The sequence below is a fragment of the Oncorhynchus mykiss genome, chromosome 12, assembly GCF_057628025.1.
Source record: "Oncorhynchus mykiss isolate SJ-2025 chromosome 12, ASM5762802v1, whole genome shotgun sequence".
In the NCBI taxonomy this organism is placed as follows: domain Eukaryota; kingdom Metazoa; phylum Chordata; class Actinopteri; order Salmoniformes; family Salmonidae; genus Oncorhynchus; species Oncorhynchus mykiss.
This window is the reverse complement of record NC_143033.1, coordinates 87,631,235-87,646,056: the sequence shown is the minus strand read 5'-3', so window position 1 is coordinate 87,646,056 and position 14,822 is coordinate 87,631,235.

The window sequence follows — 14,822 nt, the reverse complement described above, 5'->3', positions numbered from 1 at the left end:
CCTCCCCTCACAAACTTGAGAAGAGCTATAGTAGCTACAATACATATGAAACAGATGGGGGTTCAAATAATATGTAGGGTATTTCACTTACTTTCAAAGACATTTTGAAGTAACTATTTTTATAGTTTTTCTTTGAAAATAGAAGTAGTTGATTATTGGAATGTATTTAGAAATACACTATTTAATTAACATAATACAAAAATCCACATAAAAATCATTAAATTTAGAGATATCTGTTATTTTGCATGTCTCAATCCAACATATGTTGTCCTTCCGCATCTGCAGTGGAAAGTGGCAGAGCTACAGTGCTGTTTGTCAGACCATGAGACATCCCTAAAAAGGGTCTTCTCACGAAACCGTCTGTAGCTTCTGAACCGTTTGGGCTACAAACTAATATGACGCCACTGTGAAAGGGTAGGCTCTTCTGAAGGTAACCCAAACAAATTCATGGAAGTATGGAGGTAGTTTTGTGCCAACAAAAATAAGGGGTTAAATATGTGTCCAAAAAAACAGATATCTCCTAGATATAGGACAGACACTTCAAAACCGTATTTCTCATAATTTTGTTTTACTCTCTTTTATTTTATTTTTGGATGTGTTATTCAATGCGTTTCTATGAGCTACAGTAGTAAAGGCCAAATTCAATATTTTATCAAATAATTTTTTAATATATATTTTATATATACTTTCAACAATTCTAAATCAAATAGCTAAATTATTCATAGTATGACCATCTTAAAACAATTCCATATGTTAGCTTAGTAACCCCCTCCCCCATTTTGATTGATGAGAGGACAGTAAATGAGAACCTAATTGTGGCATAGTGAATTAAAATAATTGAACCAATGTTTTGAATATTTTATTAAGCAATTGCATGCCTAGTGCCAACATGATTATTCCCGAGTTAATCACACTTACCTTACACCATCAATCGGGCATGGTTCTTCATATGAATGTCACTTTGTGGAATGATACAGAATGCAGGATTGATGGATGAGGTGTGAAGGTCTTACCCATACGATACCCAAATCAGCCTCTCTTGTCTGCAGCTGTGCCAGCATGGGTCTGTCAAACTCAATTCTTCAGGCAGAGGAGCACCGTCTCTTCTCTCATTACCATAGTCCAGTCACTGAGACACTCATTGTGACACTCGTTTCCTCTCTTTCTCTCTGAGTCTATATCTTCTCTCTCTCTCCACTCTCTCTCCCCCTTCCCACCACTCTCTCTGACTCTTTTGTTGCTTTTATCTGATCTTCGCCCACAGGACCTGCATAATCTTCTCTCTTAGCCCCTCTCTGGGTGTCTGAGCCCTCCTACTGTCCATCTATTTATAATTCTCACATATTTTCTCATGTTTTCTCTTTATCACAGACATCATTACCAGGATGTTCTGCCTAATAAAGTCTCTGGTCTGTCTGTAATAACGATTATAAGTAACAGTTGGGCTGCAGGGGGTCAGATGTGTGGCTGTGTGGTCCTGTCACCTTTTTGCCTCCACTAATAATTCTAATTGGTTTCAGTATAAAAAGGCTGTTAAGTAACATATTAGATACATTTTTCATTCCAGTCTCTTCATAGCTGCTCAGTCAATTTTCTAAGATACAATATCATTTAGGGAATAATACAGATTTGTTTTAATGCTAATATTTTAGTTGTTTCACAGTAGTACTATGTGAGGAGAAAAGTTCAAAGATAAAATAGCTTCTTCATGGAACTTCATGGAAAAAATGTTGATTGGTAGATATTAGATAATTGGTAGACAATTACATTTCAAAAGGAACTGTAGAGCACCCATAATTAAAAGTATAAAATATCAGATAAAACAATTTGCAAACATTCAAAACCACCTTCAGACCATTTCCTAGACAGAACAGATGTATTTTTATTATTTTTTTCCACATAAAATCTTTACATGTTTTGTTAATTTCTTTACAGGTCTGGTAGGTAACATAAAGATAAGGCAAGGTAAACAAAACGGTACAGTCCCTCTACATTCCAGCTGAATCTCTTGGTGATAACGCCATTTAATTTCTCTTTGTTTTCTGTCCCTGAGTAGCAGTCTAGCTCAGAGGAACGTGATGCTGTCTCCTCCTGCATGCACTTCAATTGGCTGTGCCTGAGAGGATTTTGGGTGAGACGCAGCGGTTCCATATTCTCCACCAGTCTCCAAGGCACCTGTGGGGAATCCTGAGAAATAACAACAAAACAAAACCAGTTAGCATAGCAACAAAAGACAGAGCAGCAGAGAGAGCCACTCGCTTCAGTCAACTCCTGACTGGGGTAATCGTTTGAGCTTACAGTTAATTATCCTACCTCCTTTCGTGAAGTTTAGAAATAAGCAGTCACCTTGAATGTTCAACCTTAAAGGAGAAATCTAGCGCCAGCTGTAAATGAACAAACCGCTTTGTTAATGTTTTAAAACCTCTTAAGGATCCAACTTTTTATTTTCACCTAAATCTAACTGCCTGTGGCTCAGGACCTGAAACAAGGATATACATATTCTTGATACCATTTGAAAGGAAACACTTTGAAGTTTGTGGAAATGTGAAATGAATGTAAGAGAATATAACACATAGATTTGGTAAAAGATTATACAAAGAAAAAAACAATGATTTTCTTTGTATTTCTTTTGTACCATCATCTTTGAAATGCAAGGGAAAGGCCACAATGTATTATTCCAGCCCAGGCGCAATTTAGATTGTGTCCACTAGATGGCAGCAGTGTACCTGCAAAGTTTTAGATTGATCCAATGAACCATTGCATATCTGTTTAAAATGTTGTATTAAGACAACCCAAATGTGCCTAATTGGTTTATTAATACATTTTCAAGTTCATAACTGTCCACTCTCCTCAAACAATAGCATGGTATTATTTTACTGTAATAGCTACTGTAAATTGGACAGTGCAGTTAGATTAACAAGAATTAAAGCTTTCTCCCCATATCAGATATGTCAATGTCCTGGGAAATGTTCATGTTACTCACAACCTCATGCTATTCATATTAGTCTAGATTAGATTAACCGTCCCGTGAGGGTGTGGGGACACACACACACACCAATCCTGTAGATGTTAACTAAGGATTGCCCTGCGATTTGGGGCCCTGCGATTTTTGGTGCCCTGTGGTTGTTGTTGCTGGCGCTGCTGAAATCCTTGATGCAAGGAGTCACTTGCCCACATCTCTGGCATTATTCATCCAGAAACTTGTAGTGTATAAGAGACATCCATTCCATTCAGTCCTGCCCTCCATGTGTTCACCCACAATACAGCACAATTACTTTTTGAAAAGGTCTGTCCCACTGGGCACCAACTGGTTGAATCAACATTGTTTCAATGTCATTTGTCAACGTATTGTGTCAATCAAACAAGACATAACAGTCACATGATTTGCACAGCAAAAAAACATGAGCAAGTAGGGAGGGATTGATAGAGCAGTTCAAGATACAACCATTGAGAGATAATATTACTACCCAACAAAGGTCTTTGATGGTGGAGATTAAAGCTTATGTAGCTGAGCCATGCAGCTTAGCTGTGGACTTCTCTAGAATAACAATGTTTAAAAAAGGATACTTTCCAGGAACATTGAAAATAAGTATTTGGATCAAACCACTTTTTTTTTTAATTGCATTTTTGGCAGCAGTTATGGCACACATGAACAATTTCATTGAATGTCAAAATGAATTCCTAGTAAAACAGACGAGGCAACTTATATACATTTATCTCCATCAAGGTTTGAAGAAGGTATTTAATGTATGTGCAGAGGTCAGAGACCACTGAGCATTCCCAAAATCACATGTACAGTATCTCAGCGTTGTGTTAGAGCTTGAATTAAAAATATGTGTTTTGTCGCTGGCCTAGACATCGTATCCCATATTGTCAAAGTGGAATTATGTTTTCAATTTTTTAAAACAAATTCATTACAAATTAAAAGCTGAAATGTATGGAGTCAATACATATTCAACCCAGTTGTTATGGCACGCTTAATTACGTTCAGGAGTAAGAATCTGCTTACCAAGTTACATACTAAATTGCATGTGGACTCACTTTGTTTGTAATAATAGTGTTATACATTATTTTTTGAATGACTACCTCATCTCTGTACCCCACACATACACTTATCTATAAGGTCCCTCAGTCGAGCAGTGCATTTCAAACACAGATTCAACCACAAAGACCCGGGAAGTTTTCCAATGCCTCGCAAAGAAGGGACTTATTGTTCATGGGTTAAAAAAAGCAGACATTGAATATCCCTTTCAGCATGGTGAAGTTAATAATTACACATTGGATGGTGTATCAATACACCCAGTCACTACAAAGATACAGGCGTCCTTCCTAACTCAGTTGCCGGACAGGAAGGAAACCACTCAGGTATTTCACCATGAGGCTGATGGTGACTTCAGAACAGTTACAGAGTTTAATGGCTGTGATAGGAGAAAGCTGAGGATGGATCAACAACATTTTAGTTACTCCGCAATATTAACCTGACAGAGTGAAAAGAAAAAAGCCTGTACAGAATCCAGAACATGAATCCTGTTTGTAACATGGCACTAAAGTAATACTGCAAAAAAATTGGCAAAGCAATTCACTTTTTGTCCTGAATACAAATTGTTATGTTTGGGGCAAATCCCATAAAACATATTTTCTGTAACGGTTCTCCTCGTCATCTGAGGAAGAGTAGTCAAGATCGGACCAATGCGCAGCGTGGTATGTGTCCATGTTAATATTTAATAAATCAACTGAACACTGAATAACAAAACAACAAAGAGAGTGAACGAAACAGTCCTGTAAGGTGCAAACACACAAAACAGAAAACAACTACCCACAACCCATAGTGGGAAAACAGGCTGCCTAAGTATGGTTCTCAATCAGAGACAACGATTGACAGCTGCCTCTGACTGGGAACCATACCAGGCCAAAACCAGAAATACAAAACATAGAACAAAAACATAGAAAAAATAACATAGAATGCCCACCCTAGTCACACAATGGCCTAACCAAAATAGAGAATAAAAAGCCTCTCTGTGGCCAGGGCGTGACATTTTCAAGCATAGTGTTGGCTGCATCATGTTATGGGTATGCTTGTAATCGTTAAGGACTGGGGAGTGTTTCAGGATAAAAAATAAATGGAATAGAACTAAGCACAGGGAAAATCCTAGAGAAAAACCTGGTTCATTCTGCTTTCCACCAGACACTGGGCGATGAATTCACCTTTCAGCAGGACAATAACTTAAAAGACAAGGCCAAATCTACACTGGAGTTCCTTACCAAGAAGACAGTGAATGTTCCTGTGTGGCCGAGTTACAGTTTTGACCTAAATCTACTTGAAAATCTATGGCAAGACCTGAAAATGGTTGTCTAGCAATGATCAACAAGAAATTTGACAGAACTTGAAACATATCGAAAATAATAATTGGCAAATATTGCACAGTCCAAGCGTGGACAGCGAGTTACCCTGAAAGACTGTAATCGCTGCTAAATGTACTTCTACAAACTATTGAATCAGGGGTGTGAATACTTGTGTAAATTTTATATTTCAATATTTCACTTTCAATACATTTGCAAAAATGTCTAAAAACATATCTTCACTTTGTCATTATGGGGTATTGTGTGTAGATGAGTGAGAGAAAAAATCTATATAATTCATTTTGAGTTCAGACTGTAACACAACTAAATATGTAATATGTCAAGGGGTATGAATACTGAATCAAGAGTTCAACCGTTGAAGTTATTATCATCCAAGTTTTATTCAGAAGTGACAATATGGTGTATAATTATGAGAACATTGTTCTACATCACCTTCCAGTTCACCTGTTCTCCAAATTATAGGAGCTAACTGTTCCAGATGGAAGTAACCGCAGGTGCACTTTTTTCGGTCTAGTTAAGTTTGAAGGAGAGAGTGGAGACCAGGCCAACAGATTTGGGAGTAATCAAAAGAGACTCATCCAGGGGATGTGTGGCGATAAGGGAATCCCAGGTACTCCGTAGGCTTTTAGAGCAGAGCGGAGCCTAAGGTTAAAAAAAGAAAGAAGGAAGTCCCTGGGAGATTATATAATTATTTGAGGTCTTGAAAAGTTTAATCACCTGAATTGTCAAATAAATTATTTCTACTAGACCATTGACGAAAAAACAAGGATTTTGAGCCTGGTAAGATTAGGCTATTATTCCTGTGAAAAGGGAATGAGATCATGAGATGTCTATTGGCCTGTCTCCACATCCACTCCATTAGCAATTATTGGACCCATTTGGAGACAGAGAATAAGTCTTGTAGTCTAATGGGTTTTATTAAAGCCTCTTCGATGGGATGCCTTGTGGCTTGATTAGTAGGATCCAGAAAGGTAAAGTAATATAATTGAAAGGTAGTTAAAACCATTCATTTAAACAGTTGACTTGAGGATATAAATTTAAACTACAAGATTATGTCATCATGGTTCCGAGTTTTCTACATAGACAATCTGTAGAAACAGGCCATCCTGCTCCTCTCCTCTCTACTTCTACCTAACTTCCCCTCACAGTTCCTTCAATTTCCCTTCAGTCCCTTTAGTTTGGCTGCTCAGCTTAATTATTCCTCACTTATCAAAGCCCTGCCATTTCCAACCAATCAGAGCACTTGGAAATGCGCATCTGGACACTGCACCCGCCCACTCGTCAGAGTGATATCGTCATCCAAAGGGGGGAGTGCACAGGGGGTACCGGTACAGAGTCAATGTGCGGGGGCACCGGTTAGTCAAGGTAATTGAGGTATGTACATGTAGGTAGAGTTATTAAAGTGACTATACATAGATAATAACAGAGTAGCAGCAGCGTAGAATGGGGGGGGGGGGGGGGGGGCGCAATACAAATAGTCTGGGTAGCCATTTGATTAGGTGTTCAGGAGTCTTATGGCTTGGGGGTAGAAGCTGTTTAGAAGCTTCTTGGACCAAGGCTTGATGGTCCAGTACCGCTTACCTTGCGGTAGCAGAGAGAATAGTGTATGACTACTGTGGCTGGAGTCTTTGACCATTTTTAGGGCCTTCCTCTGACACCGTCTGGTGTAGAGGTCCTGAATGGCAGGAAGCTTGGCCTGGGTGATGTACTGGGCCATACGCATTACCCTCTGTAGTGCCTTGCGGTCGGAGGCCGAGCAGTTGCCATACCAGGCAGTGATGCAACCCGTCAGGATGCTCTCGATGGTGCAGCTGTAGAACCTTTTGAGGATCTGAGGACCCATGCCAAATCTTTTCAGTTTCCTGAGGGGGAATAGGTTTTGTCGTGCCCTCTTCACGACTCTCTTGTTGTGCTTGGACCATGTTAGTTTGTTGTTGATGTGGACGCCAACGAACTCTCAACCTGCTCCACTACAGCCCAGTCGATGAGAATGGAGGCGTGCTCGGTCCTCCTTTTCCTGTAGTCCACAATCATCTCCTTTGTCTTGATCACGTTGAAGGAGAGGTTGTTGTCCTTGCACCACACGGTCAGGTCTCTGACCTCCTCTCTATAGGCTGTCTTGTCACTGGGAAACTCTCTGCTGTGCTTCCCTTTGTAGTCTGTAATAGTTTGCAAGCCCTGCCACATCCGGCGAGCGTCGGAGCTGGTGTAGTACGATTCGATCTTAGTCCTGAATTGACGCTTTAACTGTTTGATGGTTTGTCGGAGGGCATAGAGGGATTTCTTTTAAGCTTCCGGGAATAGAGTCCCGCTCCTTGAAAGCGGCAGCTCTACCCTTTAGCTCAGTGCGGATGTTGCCTGTAATCCATGGCTTCTGTTTGGGGTATGACCCCATGTTGTAAGTGTAATGCCATTTCCCATTTATTCATGTACATGTGTATATTGCATAGTTATACACCTTAACTAACACTGTTTACATGTGTGCATATATTTCCCTTATAGAACCACAACAGTGAGATTTGACGTAATTTGAATTACCACACATAAATAACTTTGAGGGTATCAGCTGTGTCTGTGTGATTGTGTTGATTACCAAGTGTTCAGTATGGGCCTCAACATCATGTTCTGACCGGACAGCACTATAGTGGGCAAAACCAAACCGATCAGTTATAAGTACATAGAGGGTAAGGGTATTCACAGCCAATGCTCAGAAGGGTGAGGGAATACCAGCCAACCGTTTTTACTCAACACTTATATACGTATAAAATATGTTGAATTTCTACTTTTGAAACAATGTCAGATCTTCAATGTTATACCCACTATCAGAAAAAAAAGAGTCTAGAAAGCACCACCTACTGGACATTTCTACAGCTATCCCTTTGGCCTCCTTTCCAGAGATTTAACAGAGCCCTGCTTAGATTTTATATTTGTCACTGACTTCCACCAATGTGCTATCAAGAGAATGATTCTTGAGAGATCTCTTAATAACTAAATAGATTCACTGTTGCTATCAAAGTCATTCCAAAGGGTAGGGTTAACAGAGCAAATGAAATGTAACCATACTTCATAAAGCACAACCATCAATGATACTATTTAGGCCTATAGCATTTGTGAAGTCATCAACAACTATTGTTTGAATTCAAACCAGGGTTTAATTAAAACTAGACAATACATATAGGCATAGGGTTTCAAGCTTTGGTTGATTTCAAATTTAATCTACGAGTTAATAATTAACATGTTGGATTCATGTCTTTTCTGCAGCCAAATGACCAAAGCACCCTCTAGTGGCCTTATGGGTGGAATGTTATTGATATTTTAATAAACATAAACCATTTTTAAAGTCCGAAAATCTGGAGTTTCTTTGTCGAACCGTTTTGTTATATTTCAGTCTTCTGTGATGTACAGCTGAAGTCGGAAATTTACATAGACTTAGGTTGGAGTCATTCAAACTCGTTTTTCAACCACTCCCCAAATTTCTTGTTAACAAACTTTAGTTTTGGCAAGTCGGTTAGGACAACTACTTTGTGCAGTATACAAGTAATTTTTCCAACAATTGTTTACAGACACCATAAACATCATGGGACCACGCAGCCGTCATACCGCTCAGGAAGGAGACGCGTTCTGTCTCCTAGAGATGAACGTACTTTGGTGCGAAAAATGCAAATCAATCCCAGAACAACAGCAAAGGACCTTGTGAAGATAGTGGAGGAAACAGGTACAAAAGTATCTATATCCACAGTACAATGAGTCTGACATAACCTGAAAGGCCGCTCAGCAAGGAAGAAGCCACTGCTCCAAAACAAAGTCAAGGCATTGGAGTGTCCATCACAAAGCCCTGACCCCAATCCCATAGAAAAATTGTGGCCATAACTGAAAAAGCGTGTGCGAGCAAGGAGGCCTACAAACCTGACTCAGTTACACCAGCTCTGTCAGGAGGAATGGGCAGAAATTAACCCAACTTAATGTGGGAAGCTTGTGGAAGGCTACCCGAAACATTTGACTCAAGTTAAACAATTTAAAGGCAATCTACCAAATACTAATTGAGTGTATGTAAACTTCTGACCCACTGGGATTGTGATGAAATAAATAAAAGCTGAAATAAATCAGTGATAACAGTGATAACACGTTAAGTTGTTTTATAAATAGAAAATACAGTATCTGACATTGTATTCCAATTTGAACTTTGTTGTTATTTAAATGGTTGAAATCACATTGATAACAGATTTTGATGACAACTACACCAAAAATCAAACATTGTTTTTCAACTGGAATTTTGTTGTGCTTTTAGATGGTTTTTAGATGGTTGATAACACATTGGGAATTTCCACACACTTCTGGCTGTCTTTTTGAGTGGGTGAATAAAGGTTGAAATCTCATGGATCAACGTTTTAACCACGTTGAAATTATGAAGGTATGCCCAGTGGGGTGGTTGTGTTCCATCTGAACAGATGAAAAAATTAACAGCAGAGAGAGAAATTAACAGCAGAGAGAGAAATTAACAGCAGAGAGAGAAATTAACCGCAGAGAGAGAAATGAACAGCAGAGAGAGAAATTAACCGCAGAGAGAGAAATTAACCGCAGAGAGAGAAATTAACAGCAGAGAGAGAAATTAACAGCAGAGAGAGAAATTAACCGCAGAGAGAGGGAAGTAAGTGCTTCTGTATTCCTATCCGTCTTCTGCTCTGTATGGGACCCCTGGCCAGGGGAATAGCATTAACACAAAGGGCAGTTGGAGTTGGAGAGAGGGATAGAGGAGGATTGGAGAGAAGGGTAAATACAGGGAGATGAGAAGAGAGAAAATTGGGGTTGCAGGCTTTGATAATGACCTTCATTCAATGATTTATATTTACACTCTAGATGACTGACAGGGGGCGCTGTTTTGAGCCTATCTTGGCACTCCCCCACCATTGTTACAAATATTTTGTAAGCTAAAGAAAGGCATTTATTTATGTCTAAAAAATGCATTTATGTCTTGTTTTTGCCATGTTTATTATATTATAGACACCTTAATGCATAATTTGAAATGATATTATGTGAGCTAAACATAAACATTTAAAATTGTAAAAATATGTTAATGCATTGTCCTTAAAGTATCCTTTTTCAGAAGGAACTGTACTTACTGTCCCCACTACAACAACAATGACCAAAAGCGCCCTCTAGTGGCCTCGTGGGTGGAAAGTTATGAATATTTTTCATGATTTAATAATGAATAAACATTATTTCAAAATCCCTCTTGAAAATCCGGTGTTTCTATGTCATTGTGTTAACATTTTGGCAACGAATAAATTGACTTCTAAAAAAAAAGGGCCAATATTCTGCGCAGAACATTATGCACGCACATTCGGTTTCTACAGCCTTTGACCTTTACAACAATGTATAACATGTCCTATTCGGCTGAAGTATTATGACATAGCAGACATAGCATGTAGGCGTATCCCTCCCTATGCAGTGATTTAGCGTGGGCCCGTCACACAACACAGTATTGCACACGGCTTGTATGCTGTGCTTTTGTATCTACATGTGTATCTGGTAAACAATTGGATAGGTCTTTGTCATTCAACAGTGCCATATTCAGTCTATCCTTATAGTATTTCAGTCACATATACATGGCCAGTACTGCTCATCCTCCACCAAAATGATTTGACCCTGACAGTTGCTGTTCAGCATGGAGGCTTGTTTTGGTGGAAGACGCATTCAAGCAAGCAAGGGATGGCCTTATTCTGCTGGGTAGACACTTGTAAGTAGCAACATTGGATATGTTTGTTGATTATTTGTGTTATTGTTATAGCTAGAATGTGTAGTTATTGCTGTAATTGTTAGTTACATAGTGCATTCAGGATTCATAGAACGCCATTGTATCCGGTAACATAAGACACATTATAATATGAACACAAAGTTCAGATTGAAATATATTATGTAACAAAATGTGTCTGACATGTAAATATGGAATTCTGTCAGCTCTGTTTATGACATTTATTTTGGTCACAGAAAATGTATAACTTCATCGCCGGAGAAAATTTAACTAGAGATGCTAGTCTGCCAAGAGACTCAACTAGCAATTCCATGACTTCCTGTAAATTGCACTTGCGAAATGAAGATTCAGACAGAAGTCAATGGAAAATAGTCACGTTCTAAACTACAGGAAGTAATCTTATTTTAAGTAAAACTTGAGCATCATGTTTTTCTATTTAGTTTAGCTCGCACAAGTCGGAGAATCTTATATCGACTACATTCCATTCCCTTTCCACTGTCATAAAAAACATGTTTATTTCGACCTGTTCAATATGAATTGTTCAATAGCATAAGCAGTTTGAAGCACATTTTATTGGAAACAAGTTGCTGTGATAATGTTAGGCCTGTCTGTCTTAGGGCTGGCTAAGGCTACCACACATTTTGGGGCTGTTTTGCTTCCGCTGGTACCAGAACATTTAAGCCAAAAACCTAGTTGCCATTGCCAGCAGGCTGAAACTTGGCGGCAAGTGGATCTTCCAGAAGACGACGACCCCAAGTACACATCAAAATCTACAAAGAAATGGTTACTTGACCACAAAATCAACATTTTGCAATGGCCATCTCAGTCCCTGGACAAGAAACCAATTGAACACCTGTGTTTTGAATTGAAGAGGGAAGTCCATAAGAGCAGACTGAAGGACATCAAGGATCTGGAAAGATTCTGTATGGAAGAATCTCAAAAAAACATAATAGAAAAAGGCTAAGTGCCATTATCCTCGCAAGGGGAATTTTGTATTTTTTATTTCACCTTTTGAGAACAAGTTCTCATTTACAACTGTGGCCTGGCTAAGATAAATCAAAGCAGTGCGACACAAACAACACAGAGTTACACATGGGATAAACAAACGTACAGTCAATAACACAGTGTAAAAATATATATACAGTGTGTGCAAATGTAGTAAGATTAGGGCGGTAAGGCAATATTTAGGCCATAGTGGCAAAATAATTACAATTTTACATTAACACTTGAGGGATAGATGTGCAGAAGATGATGTGCAAGTAGAGACACTGGGGTGCAAAGGAGCAAAAATAAATAACAATATGAGGATGAGGTAGTTGGTTGGGCTATTTACAGATGGGCTGTGTACAGGTGCAATGATCGGTAAGCTGCTCTGACAGCTGGTGCTTAACGTTAGTGAGGGAGAAATAAGACTCCAGCTTCAGTGATTTTTGCAATTCGTTCCAGTCATTGGCAGCAGAGAACTGGAAGGAAAGGTGGCCAAAGGAGGAGTTGGCTCTGGGGATGACCAGTGAAATATACCTGTTGGAGCGCGTGCTACGGGCGGGTGCTGTTATGGTGACCAGTGAGCTGAGATAAGGCGGGGCTTTACCTAGCAAAGACTTATAGATGACATGGAGCCAGTGGGTTTGGCGACGAATATGTGTCATGCCCTGACCTTAGATATCTCTGTTTTCTTTATATTTTGGTTAGGTCAGGGTGTGACTAGGGTGGGTACGCTAGTTTTTGTATTGTCTAGGGTTTTTGTATGTCTAAGGTTGTTGTAGGTCTAGGGGTTTTTTGTATTTCTATGTTGTCCTGATATGGTTCTCAATCAAAGACAGCTGTTTATCGTTGTCTCTGATTAGGGATCATATTTAGGCAGCCATTTCCCCTTTGTGTTTCGTGGGATCTTGTCTATGTGTAGTTGCCTTTCAGCACTTGTTTGTATAGCTTCACATTGTGTTATTTTGTTAGTTTGTTCAGTTTTCATTCTTTTAATAAATAACAATGTACGCATACCACAACGCCATGGTCTCCTTCATATGACGAACGTGACAATATGAAGCGAGGGCCAGCCAACGAGAGCATACAGGTCACAGTGGTGGGTAGTATATGGGGCTTTGGTGACAAAACAGATGGCATTGTGATAGGCTACATTCAGTTTGCTGAGTAGAGTGTTGGAGGCTATTTTGTAAATGACATTGCCGAAGTCAAGGATCGGTAGGATAGTCAGTTTTACGAGGGTATTATATGGCAGCATGAGTGAAGGATGCTTTGTTGCAAAATAGGAAGCCGATTCTAGATTTAATTTTGTATTGGAGATGTTTAATGTGAGTCTGGAAGGAGAGTTTACAGTCTAACCAGACACCTAGGTATTTGTACTTGTCCACATATTCTAAGTCAGAACCGTCCAGAGTAGTGATGGGTGGGTAGGTGTGGGCAGTGATCAGTTGAAGAGCATGCATTTAGTTTTACTTGCATTTAAGGGCAGTTTGAGGCCACGGAAAAAGTGTTGAATGGCATTGAAGCTCATCTGAAGGTTTGTTAACACAGTGTCCAAAGAAGGGCCAGAAGTATACAGAATGGTGTCGTCTGCGTAGAGGTGGATTAGAGAATCACCAGCAGCAAGAGCGACATCATTGATGTATACAGAGAAGAGAGTCGACCCGAGGATTGAACCCTGTGGCACCCCCATAGAGACTGCCAGAGATCTGGACAACAGGCCCTCCGATTTGACACTGAACTCTATCTGAGAAGTAGTTGGTGAACCAGGCGAGGCAGTCATTTGAGAAACCAAGGCTGTTGAGTCTGCCGATAAGAATGCAGTGATTGACAGAGCCAAAAGCCTTGGCCAGGTCGATGAAGACGGCTGCACAGTACTGCCTTTTATCGATGGCGGTTATATTGTTTAAGACCTCGATTGTGGCTGAGTTGCACCCATGACCCGCTCGGAATCCAGATTGCATAGCGGAGAAGGTACGGTGGGATTCTAAATGGTCGGTGATCTGTTTGTTAACTTGGCTTTCGAAGACTTGAGAAAGGCAGGGTAGGTAGGATAGATATAGGTCTGTAACAGTTTGGGTCTAGTGTCTCCCCCTTTGAAGAGGGGGAGATACAATCTTTAGGGATCTCAGACAATACGAAAGAGAGGTTGAACAGGCCATTAATAGAGGTTGCAACAATTGCGGCGGATCATTTAAGAAAGAGAGGGTCCAGATTGTCTAGCCCAGCTCATTTGAAGGGGTACAGATTTTGCAGCTCTTTCAGAACATCAGCAATCTGGATTTGGGAGAAGGAGAAATGGGCGAGGCTTGGGCAAGTTGCTGTGGGTGCAAAGCTGTTGACCGGGGTAGACTGGTAGAAAGCATGGCCAGCCATAGAAAAATGCTTATTGAAATTCTTGATCATCGTAGATGTATCGGTGGTGACAGTGTTTCCTAGCCTCAGTGCAGTGGGCAGCTGAGAGGAGGTGCTCTTATTCTCCATGGACTTTACAGTGTCCCAGAACTTTTTGGAGTTTCTGCTACAGGATGCAAATTTCTGTTTGAAAAAGCTAGCCTTTACTTTCCTTAACTGCCTGCAGTACACCACATGATGTTTTTGTGCTGGTCAAGGGCAGTCAAGTCTGGACTGAACCAAGGGCTATATCTGTTCTTAGTTCTACATTTTTTGAATGGGGCATGCTTATTTAAGATGGTGAGGAAAGCACTTTTTAAAGAATAACGAG